This window comes from Euphorbia lathyris, chromosome 9, assembly GCF_963576675.1.
Source record: "Euphorbia lathyris chromosome 9, ddEupLath1.1, whole genome shotgun sequence".
NCBI lineage: Eukaryota > Viridiplantae > Streptophyta > Magnoliopsida > Malpighiales > Euphorbiaceae > Euphorbia > Euphorbia lathyris.
In genome coordinates, this window is record NC_088918.1 from 36,159,003 (window position 1) to 36,171,666 (window position 12,664).

Consider the following 12,664-nt stretch of genomic DNA (forward strand, 5'->3'; position numbering starts at 1 on the left):
TTGAAGAGTTGAGTGACATACCAGTTACTGCTCCAGTATATGCTGACGGGTATGAGGATCACCGATTTTTTCAATCTCTTGTGGAAAATGTTGAAAAATTAGATCCTTCAATGGTGCGTAGCATATCGATGATGATTCATGATCAGATAAACCCGGAACAAAGTGGCTTCAAAGAACCTGAGGTCAAAGACACTGTTAGGGGTAGACCAAAGGGAAATTCATCAACAAAACAAAATCCGAGTGCATGGGAGTACAGTCAGGCACCACGTGGTCGAGCACGGTCCTCAGGTTCGAGGAGTAGTCGTAGTCGAGGCCGTTCCTCATTCTCATCTGTGCATAACAGCCAGATGCTGGGTATATTTTATTTCATTTATATATATGTTGAAGTTAAAGTAAATATATTTTTATTGATAAATTTCATATATTAATATTTTCAGTCGGATTTGATGCGGATATCGCCGGTTACCACCATTTACATCGGGTTCAATGTCTCATCGTACCATTTATTACTGGATTCCATGATGTTGTAGCAGATGGTAACTGTGGATTTCATGTTTTAGCCGATGCCATCATTTATAACCAAGAGGAGTGGAAGCTGATGAGAGTGCTCATAGAGAATGAGATGCGGGCAAACCGTGATCTGTATGCGCCAGTGTACGGGAACGGATTTGATGCTGCCCTCACACGTATTAAATGGGCAGGAGCGGGTTGTGGTGAGTCCCACTGGATGGTGAGTCCGGATGACTTATATGTTGCTGCATCTGTATTGAACGCAGTAATTTTCCTCTTTACTACACAACAGTTAGGATGTTGCACTATACTGCCGATGCGTTCGGACGATGGAAGACCACCAGAGCGAGAGATTGTGATTTGTCATTTGGGGAGTTATCGTCACTGCATACGTCTTTATTTACATCATATGTTTCCAGTGCCTCCCATTGCCACCCAATGGCGTTTATTTTGTCATCCGAGTGTTCGTCACTTGGAGAATCTATACGCTGAAAGGAGAGAGGCTTGGACTAGATTATATTAGTTTTATATGTTGTGATTAATAATATTTATTAATTAACTTATATTATTTTTACTGATTTTAGGACTCAATTGTATGATATTTTTAGGTTTTAAGTACAATTCTGTAGTTACGGGTTTAACGGCCTATTTACGGGTTTAACGGACTATTTACGGATTTAACGGACTATTTACGGGGTTAAAAGCTATTTTTTTTGCCAATCAGACACGCGGGCGTGTGGCTATCACGCCTCACCGCGTGGTCGGACGTGATAGACACACGCCTCACCGCGTGGTCGGACGTGACAGCGACCTACCCGACCTTGCGGTGAGGCGTGGGGCTATCACGCCCAACCACATGGTGAGGCGTGATATCTATACGCCCGACCGCGCGGTGAGGCGTGATGGCCACACGCCTGCGTGTCGGATTGGCAAAAAAAACAGAAATTCCCCTCCCAAAACCCATGAAAGGGCAATTTCGTCCTTTCAAGGAGATAGGGTTGGGAATTAGGGGCTGGGTTTAACAACACCCAAATGAATAGTTAGGGTTGAGTTGAGTTTATGATAGATTTTATACGAATAAGAGAGCGTGAATTTTGACCGTCTGATCATAAATCAATGGGTATGATTGGTTTTTGGGGGATGAGATAAAAATATTGTCATGAATAGAGTTTATGAATTCACATTTAAACTCTTACCGTACAAATAATGAATATAGTTTATGAATTAACATTTTTCTTTTGATTTTTGAAATTGTTAATGTATCAAGAAGATAAATAATGAATCTAAAATTTATCAAGAAAAAAAAAAAAACAAAATATTGATGTATCGAGATGATAGATAATGGCTCAAATTTTTATATTTACTTTGACAAAATGATACATGCGTGGTTTTCAATGTTAGCTGAAAAAAAAAAAAATTTAAGTAAATTATACACATAAGTCTATGACCTTAATCCAATTTTTTTTTAATCTTCATTTCTATATATTTAGTGTAATATGATCATAGAATTTTGACATAAAATAGGATTGTAAATAATGCATAAATTTGTTTACTCTTTTCAAATTACTTAACTTAGAATGTCAATTAAATTTAACCATGTGTTTTTTATAAAAAAAAATGCATTACGCGATCTGCACAGTTTTCAAATCTAAGTTGACGGCACCTCTGGTTGGAGAGTGATTCCAGGTATGTGTTTGCTCTTCTTCGTGACACAAGTATCACAGTTCTTTGAGAATTACGTCAGGATTGGATCGAGTGTCAACGTATGATTTCTGGAATGCATTTTACGGTTTCGCACGTCAACCGCGAATGAACCAGGTTGCTGATGCCCTAACAAAATTTGGTAGGACTTGCTTTGATGCTATGTGGTGGGACTCTTTTCCGATTTTTTGTTCTAGCTTTCTGTGGGACAATTTTAACGGTCGAGTCTTGTACCGGTTCGCTTAGTTTGTGGGTTGTTTTTTTTCACTCTATTGACTTTTTGTGACTTTTTCTTTCTTTTAATATATTCGGGTTTGGGTTTGGAGGCTTAGGTGATGCCAACCTTGTTGGGATTCCTCGGTCTTCTTCCTTTCTCCCCCACTTTCAATAAAAAAAATAATTTATTTTTTTTGGTAGAAAAAAAAAATAATTTATTAAATTTAAAGAATATATACATTCTGATTAATTATATTTATGGTCCTCTAAAAGTTAAATTTAATAAATTTTTATTTAGAAGAATTATGTTATATATATATATATATATAATTTCATAAATCTATCTTTAACCAAAATAAAAATAAATATTTTAAATGTGATTTTTAGTTTAATAATGTGAAAATAGGTTAATTCTAACCTATTAATGGTTTAAAATGTCTGATAAAAAAGACCACAATTTCGTCAGAATGTACATTTTTTTCCGTCAGAATTCATCAAATCTATTAACAAAGAAACTTTCTGTCAGATAAAGTGGCGGGAATGTTCCTGCCATGATTGTTTGATGAAATTTTTCATTCTGTCAGAAGTATTGACGGAATTTCGCCAGATATTATTAATGGATTGATGGATTGTTTTTTCCTTAGAGCATTAATTCCATTAGTAAACATGTATTTTCTAGTAGTGAAACCTCACAACCTTTGAGAATGACTAAATTAGCGACTAGTCAAACTTTGTATCTTTTGATACTATTATCAACCGTTCACTTTATATTAGGAATCCACTCGTTCCAAAATACTTTCCATCCCTCTAGTATATCAATTAATTGGTATATATAGTTCGATTTTATGGAAGTCATTTCTTCTTTCATTGCGTTAATCCATTTATTGTTTATGGCATGAGAGAGCCGCTTTGATATTTATAGGCTCTACATCATCTTGTAGAGTGATTAAAAGAATCATGCCTTCAATACTGAATCAACGACCCGCCTTAGATATTGAATCGATGAAGTTCAACTTTCGTATTTTAGTACGAATTGGTTCTAAGACTAGATAAACATATCTTTTACAGTCATCATAATTTGAAATATTCTCACTTGAACCATGTCCTATACTCCCATATGAGTCAGGAATCATACTCCCACTTAAGATATTCGGAACATTTTGAGTTCCTGAAACATTTTCTTTCTCCTCAAAATTTCCTCCATTCAAATGGATAGATCTGTTCGAATCTAATTCCTCCTATTAAGTGTGATCATGGTAAACTTTGCACTCCGTCACTATCCATTTTATCCCACTAGGACATTTTTTTTATATGTTCGGGTATCTTATAAAGATACACTTTTTAATCTATCAGTCCTAGTTTCTCAAAACTTTGCTCGAGGTATCATGAGAAAAATGATGCAACCCCACGGTTTAAGTTGATTTAAATTGGATTTGCAACTTGTCGATAACTCATGAAGTAAAAGTGACAGATTTGGAAACAACTCGGTTAAGGGCATAAATGGACTTAAGCAAGAGCATCTCTCCAATACGAAATTGTTTATTTTCTTTATCCCTTATTAACCTAACCATAACATGAAGAATTCTATTTCTCCTCGGCAAGATCATTGTTTCATAGAGTGCACAGAATTGATAACTGATGTTAAATTCATTTTCATCACATAAAGTTTTGAATGTCTTAAATATATTCTTAACCATGTTCATTTCTTAAAGATTAATCTTTCCATATAATTGATCCTCAACAAAGTCTATAAACTTTTTAAAGCATGTTAAAACTTCAAATTTCAAATTTCTGAAAATAAATGTTTTCAAAATTCCATTGACGATTTCAAAATGGAAAATTTCAAGAATTAAAGTTGTTTAGTATCACACTCAATATTGAACCATGTTTTCGGAAATTTTATATCGCCATTTTCTGAGTTTTCTCTTTTTACCTAATCATTTTTCCACTCCTAACCAAATAACACCTAAATGATCTCAAAACTTAAAAGTTCAAAAATTAAAATTGTTTGGAATATCAATTCCATCATATCTAAAATTGAGGATTACTTATTATTAGAGTGTTATCAGAGTAATTAAGGTTGAGTGATTTTTATGTTAATAAATATAAAAGCCGAGAGGGACTTATATATTAGATCGTGAAATTGAATAGTCACAATGTTTATTATTATTATTATTATTATTTTGTAAGAAATGGTCACAATGTTAATGTTAGTAAGAGAAAAGTTGAATGGCATGGGTGTAATTTACCCCCTTAAATTATAAAGAAACTTGCACCTTCAAATTGTCAATTATGAAGTTGAACTTATGTATTGTGTGTTTGTCTTTTGGTTGGAAAATGACACAAAAGTGCCCCCACTAATTTCTAATATCTGTCTAAATAATGTTTAACACTCCTAAATTGTACACTTAATGATTATAATTTTATTTATTTAGTAAAAGCACATTCCAGAACAAATTACTGAAACAGAAACAGAATTATTGTGTACTTTTTTAAACAAAAAAAAAAAGAAAATACAAATAATTTAATTAAGAGAAAGGTTTGGTCCATTAGAAAGAATATATTAAAATTAGATGTAGGCAACTTCACAGACAGTTTTTGCTATAAGTATTGACCTATGATCGACAGCGATGATATCCACAATTTTAATATTATTACAAAACCAATTAAACTATTAATTAAAAACGAACATGCTAATGGCAGATTTGACCCACCATCAAAATTAGTGTTTATATATAGGTATAAAATAAACATTTTTTATTTTATTTTGAAATTAGTTTATTTATTTGCCACTATGGTTATTAAAATATCAGAAAAAATAGAGAATTTTAAGGAAAATGAAACAAAACAAATCAATATTGATGTTTATTTTTAAGTACAGTGTTCGCAATATATTTATAGTATTTATAACTCACTTGCGTTTTTCTTAACTTTTCTAAACTTTTCTCCTCCACTTTCTTTTTGTTTGTTCTCATTCCTCTTCTTTTGTTCAAACACTTATTTTTCATTTATTAATATATTGCGGGTTTGTCAGTTCTTGGGCCACGGTGTGCTCACCCCGTCCAAGTTCTGTCTCGTCCCAATTTCTATAAAAAAAAGTATAGTGTTCGCGATATATTTATAATATATACTAATTTTCAATTTTAACGTGTACGTGGAAAAAAATGTATAAAATCGGACATGTCAGAGAGATCTCCTCTTAAGGCATCAACCTCCAATGGAAGCATAAACACCTTCATAAAAAATGACAATGGTAAAATTCTCAGCTCCTCTATTTACAAATCTATCAAACCTTGTTGGATCATAGACACCGGAGCCACATACCACATCATTTGTTCTATGATACATACGAAAGGATTGGGAACTCCAGTGTAAGTCTCCAAAATGGGGAAAAGGTTAATGTTGAGTACGTAGGAACTGTCATTTTAAGTCCTAAGCTTGCTCTACATAAGGTCTTGTGCATCTCAAAATTCGAATATAACTTAATATCAACTAGCAAGCTATTGAGTGCAAATCAGATTAACATTGTTATAACTGGTTCCCTATGCCTCATACAGGATAGTGTAAGCTTGGAGAAGATCGAATTGGCTAGGGAAAGGGAAGGATTATACTACTTGGAATATCCGGTGTCTACAATAGTCAGTAGTTGTTCAGTTTTATCTCTTTCAATCAAAGCTAATATGTGGCATTTAGGTTTGGACACCCCTCCTCTGAGAGGATGAAAATGTTGGAACGTCCTTGTAATGATTAGAAAACTATCAGTGGAATGCCCTGTGATGTTTGTCCACGGGCAAAACAAAAGAATTTGCCTTATATCTTGAGTTCTAACATTGCTAAACATGTTTTTGACAAGATACAAGTAGATATTTGGGGTCCAGTTAGGGAGTCATATTCTGATGAACATTATTTCCTCACCATACTTGATGACAACACTAGATACACTTGGGTAACAATGCTACAAACGAAAGGGGAGGCAAGCAACTGTTGAAACACCTTTCCATAAGATTTTCATTTGTCAAAATCATCCATGATTAAGAGACAATTAAATTTAAGTGCTTTGATTTAATTGTACTAATTTGTTTGTTCAATGTTGAGTATAAACTTAAAAACAAAAAGATATAAAAAGTAAGACAGGATGAAGTCAGCATGAGATCAAAGAACAAGCTGAGTAGAATCGAACTAAGTATCAAAGAATAGAAGCCTGAAGTTCAACAAAGCTAAGTGGAATGGAACTCAGCATTAGAAGCCCTCTCAAAAGTTGTCTTGCAAAACAAAACTGACCAAAAGATAACTCAGCATAGGAGTTGACAACAAACAACAAATTAGAAGCTAAGTAATCTTCAGGACAGCATGAGAGATCCGTTCACTAGAAGACAAGTTTTGCAAACCTTCTGCACCAATAATTGAATCCTCGGAATTACGCAAAAGACACATTCCGAGATGCATGGGTCAACAGATTATTGCTAAAAGACAACTGCCATAAAAAGACAACGTCAGTAGGAAGAAGACAAGTCTGACGTCTGAAGAAATCAGAGGATAGGATTGGCCTGCAAAACCTGAAGCTGACCAGAAGCTGTCTCCTAAAAGAGCCGTTTTGGACTTAACGGCTAAATCATTTCAAATGATCCAACTCCAGATTTTCCTCTATATAAAGACAATCAAAATCCTTGGATCATTGCCGAAGTACAACAAGAAAAATACAAGAGAGAAAAATACAAGTTCAAAAGCACTCAAAAACAAGAAAGAGATCTTACACCCATTTTCTATTCCTGTGTAAATGCTAGATTGATTGTTTGTAATCATCTAAAGTGTTCTTCATTTGAAAAAGAACAAATTGTATCAATCGTGATATTTAGAGTGTTGTGCTGAGTGTTGGGTTGTAAACATTCAGTGGTAGAGAAATTTAAGTACTGGGTTGTGGTGCTTAGTAGGAGTTGAGTAGAAGAATAGAGGATGATACTCTTGCATATTCAACTGCCTTGTAAACGGTTTGTGCTCTACCTTTAAAGAGCTCAGTATTGGATTCTAAAAGCCCGGAGGACTCTGGGGACTGGACGTAGGCGGAGAGGCCGAACCAGGATAAGTCGTACTGAGTAATTTCTAACTCTCTCAATATATATATATATATATGTGCATGTGTTGTCTGTTGAATTTACTCAGCATATAAATCATTTAAGCTGATACTGAGTAAATTAGAGTGCTGAGTTGGAAGCTGACACAGAAAGTGTCAATTCCCAACTCACAAGTAAAACAGCCTTAGTCAACATCTGACCAAAGCTGTCTTACATCAAGATCGGCCGTGCTGACCAAAAGCTGAGTTAACAAACTCATCAAAATTATCAAGTCAGTATAATTAAATTAGCGAAAAAGTTACATTATTTCCTAACCCCTCCCCCCCCTTGGAACTAATCGCACGGGACCAACAAGTGGTATCAGAGCTTAAGCTCACTACTCTAAGATATAACTATCTTGAGCGGATCCCCATAAATGGCTGAGAACAGCACTCGTTTTCTTCCAGGGAACCAAACAACACAGATACTCCCTGAGGGATTATCTATTAGTCGACCTCCCCTATTCTTTGGATCCAACTATACATTCTGGAAGAATAGGATGAAGAACTTTATTCAAGCCACAAACATGAGTGCATGGCTTGCAATAGTTCAAGGCCCATACGTGCCATATAAAACTGTTAACAATGAGAAAGTTGTTAAGAGTGAAACTGAGTGGTCAGAAGATGACCTTAGAAAACTTCAAAATAATACTTCGGCTATCAATATGCTTCACTGTGCTTTAGATGTTGCAGAATACAATAAAATATCAGGTTGTGAGTCAGCATAGGAGATATGGAAAAAGCTCGAGGTGACATACGAAGGTACAAGCAAGGTCAAAGAGTCAAAGGTAAATCAACACATGAGATTGTATGAGCTGTTCGAAATGAACGACAACGAGGACATCTCCAGCATGAATGCTAGATTCACTAATATCATAAATGAGCTAAAAAGATTCAGCAATAACTTCACCGAAGAAGAACAAGTGAAGAAAATCTTGAGAAGCTTACCTAAGAGCTGGCAAGCTAAGAAAACTGCAGTAGAAGAAGCTCAGGACCTGACTACATACAAGTATGACGAGCTAATCGGATCTCTGTTGACTCATGAGATCTCAATGCAAAACTTTGAATCTAAAGAGAAAGAAAAGTCAGAAGACAAGAAACAAAAGTCACTTGTCATGAAAGCTGACTCGACCGAAGCTGACTCATCAGACGATGAGGAAATGGCCACACGAAAAATGAAGAAGCTGTTTAGGATGAATGAAAAGAACAGCAGAAGGCCATTCAGAAAAAATGACAGATACAAAGCTGAGTCCAGTGACAAATACAAGAAGGACAGCTCCAAGTCTGTCACATGTTTTGAGTGCCACCAAACTGGGCACATCGAGTCAAGCTGCCCAAACCTCAAAAAAGATAAGAAGGGAAACAAGAAAGCAATGGTAGCAATATGGAGTGACAGTGATGAGTCAACATCATCCGAAGCTGATGCAAATGAAACAGCAAACATATGCTTCATGGCCGATGATGCTGATCACTCACAATCTGAGCAAGCTGACCTCTCTGATGAAACTGACCAGGAGGCACACAACAATGAGGTAACACCCTTACTCTTGTTTAGAAATGAGATGGTAACCCAACTATTAAGTCAGTCTCCTTAGTTAAAGGTCTCAAATACAATCTGCTGAGTGTAGCTCAGCTTTTCAAGAGCGGCAGAAAGGTTGTATTTGGTGATACTAAGTGTCAAATACTCGAGGGAAAAACAAACGAATTGATTTTAACTGCCCCTCGTGTAGACAATGTATACATGCCGAGTTTAGAAAAACAGTTTTCTAAAAACATATGCTTAATGTCTAAAGAGGATAACTCCTGGCTACGGCATAGAAGACTTGGTCATGTAAGCATGGACCTTCTTGCCAAATTAGCTAGAAAGCAACTAGTTGAGGGATTGCCCAAACTTAAATTTGAAAAAGATCAATTGTGTAAAGCTTGTCAGCAAGGCAAACAAACTAAGAAATCATTTCAAAGTAAAAATATTGTCTCAACCAAGAGACCATTGGAATTACTACACTTGCATATTTTCGGACCTATCCAGCCACTCAGCCTGGGAGGTAAGAAATTTTCCTTGGTCATTGTAGACGATTTCTCTCGGTACACTTGGATCATCTTGCTGAGTAGCAAGGATGAAACATTTGAGATGTTTACCACATTGATTAAAAAGCTTGAAATTGACAAAGACCTAAGAGTAGCTCATATTAGAAGCAACAATGGTGGAGAATTCAAAAACTAACAGTTTGATGAATTCTGTGAAACCAGTGGTATTGACCATAATTTCCATGCTCCTAGAACACCTCAACAGAATGGGGTTGTTGAAAGAAAGAACAGAACAATTGTCGAAATTGCTAGAACCATGCTGAGTGAAAATAGGCTTCCAAAGTATTTCTGGGGTGAAGTTGTCCACACAGCATGCTATATTCTCAATAGGGCTTTAGTTAGACCTATTCTTAAGAAAACCCCATATGAACTTTGGAAAGGACGAAAGCCAAACATTAGCTACTTTCGTGCCTTTGGGTGTAAATGTTATATACTCAACACGAAAGACAATCTTGCAAAATTTGATGCCAAAGCTGACGAAGCGATCTTTTTAGGGTACTCAACTAACAGCAAAGCATATAGGGTATATAATATGCGAACTCAGGTTGTAGAAGAGTCTGTCCATGTTGAGTTGATGAAGCTGACCCTGCAGGAAAGTCAACCCAGCACACTGAAGATGAACCAAGCTCAGCTTCCGCTGATCAAAATGGAGCCTCTGAGTCATCAATACAAGGGCTGACCAAAGGTAAGCAAGAGATGGAAATAACCTTTTCTGACCAATCTATTCATGCAGAGATTGTAGAAACACCTGTTCCAAACAACTCAACATTGCCCAAAGAAATAAAAATACTAAGAGGACATTCAGAAAAGTCCATTCTTGATGCTGTTGATAACAAGCTGATGACAAGAGATCAGCTTAGGAAGTTCCTCAGCAACGTTGCTTTTGTATCAGTACATGAACCAAAGAACTTTGCTGATGCTGAGCACGATGAATATTGGATCAATGCTATGCAAGAAGAGCTCGACCAATTCACAAAAAATGAGGTATGGGATTTAGTACCTAAGCCTAGAAATCAAAAGTCCATAGGAACTAAGTGGGTCTTTAGAAACAAACTAGATGAGCATGGAAATGTAGTCAGAAACAAGGCTCGACTTGTAGCTCAAGGCTATAGTCAGCAAGAGGGTATTGACTATGGTGAAACTTTTGCACCAGTTGCTAGGCTAGAAGCTATACGTATATTGTGTGCCTATGCCAGTTTTATGAACTTTAAATTATATCAAATGGATGTTAAAAGTGCATTTCTTAATGGCTTTATAAACGAAGAGGTATATGTTAACCAACATCCTAGGTTTGAAGATCCAAAATTCTCAAACCACGTTTATAAACTCAAGAAGGCCATGTATGGCCTGAAGCAAGCTCCAAGAGCTTGGTATGAGAGGTTGACCAACTTCCTACTGACCAGGAACTATGTCAGAGGAAAAGCTGACACAACCTTGTTCATTAAGAAAAAGGGTAAACATACCCTACTTGCACAAATATATGTAGATGATATAATCTTTGGTGCTACTGATGAATCTTTGTGCAAAGAATTTAGTAAATAGATGCAAACTGAGTTCGAAATGTCTATGATGGGAGAACTCAACTTCTTCCTTGGACCTTAAATCAAGCAAGGTAAGAACGACATCTTTGTTAGTCAGTCTAAGTACACCAAAGAGATGTTAAAGAAATTTGATATGGAAGACTGCAAGCCCATATCAACCCCAATGGGTACTGATACTGTCCTATGCAAAGATGAGAAAAGTAAGTCAGTAGATAGCAACTTAAATCGAGGTATGATAGGCTCTTAACTTTATCTCACTGTTAGTAGACCTGATATCCAGTACTCAGTATGTTATTGTGCAAGATATCAAGCTGACCCCAGGGAATCTCACCTTATAGCTGTCAAAAGAATTTTTAGATATTTGTAGAGCTCAGTTGCTGCAGGTTTATGGTATCCAACCTCAAATGACTTCACAATCATTGGATATACTGATGCTGACTATGGACGAGATAAGCTAGAACATAAGAGTACTTCAGGAGGATGTCATTTCCTTGGAAGCTGTCTAGTATCTTGGTTCAGCAAGAAGCAGTCATCAGTTGCCTTGTCTACAACTGAAGCTGAGTACGTTGCTGCTGGAAGTTGTGTTGCCCAAGTCTTATGGATTAAGCAACAACTTGAAGATTATGGAGTAAAAACCAAAACAATAGAGATCAAATGTGACAACAAGAGTGCCATTGATCTATCCAAGAATCCAATCCAACACAACAGGATGAAGCATGTCAGCATAAGGCATCACTTCATCAGAGATCACGTACTAAAGGGCGAGATCAAGCTGGCCTACGTACCAACAGATGAACAACTTGCAGATATCTTCACCAAGCCCTTGGCTCGTGAACAATTCAACATACTAAGGGAAGCTATCGGTATGTCTAATCCTCTTCAATAACTCTTTGTGAAAAATTGAATGTTGAGTGATTACCATGCTGAGTGAACTCCATATTAGTAACCACTGCATGCTGAGCTTAAAATGTAGAAAATCACCCTATGTTGAGTAGATGTACATGCTGAGTGATTATCTTATACTATGTTACTAAGAGATAAGACATTCATCTACGTAGAACTAGGTACTCAGTATCACAAACGCTTCGCATTCTAGCAAAACTGAGTTAAAGCCCATTTGCACCATTAAATGCTAACACGTGTAATAAATAGCGCCTAGGATAACGTAAGCAATAATGGCAAAACCCATGCGCCGAACGTGTCATAAATGACAGAATCTCTGTCGATTGAATAACCCAAGGAAAAACGGCTAGTTCAAAGCATAGGGTCGATTTAAATTCTTATAAATAGTGGAAGACTTCCCACTTAATCCTCTCTACGATTGAAACCTTTAGCATTCGAATCTCTCTCTCTCTAAATTCCAAAATTCTTCGAAAATTTCTAAGAAGAAAATGTCGAACCCTCAAAATGTCTCCGGTGGTGGTTCCGGCAGAAATCACTCCGATGAAAATCCCAAATCTCCTCCTCTGCTTGACCACACTCCGAACAAAAACCCTCA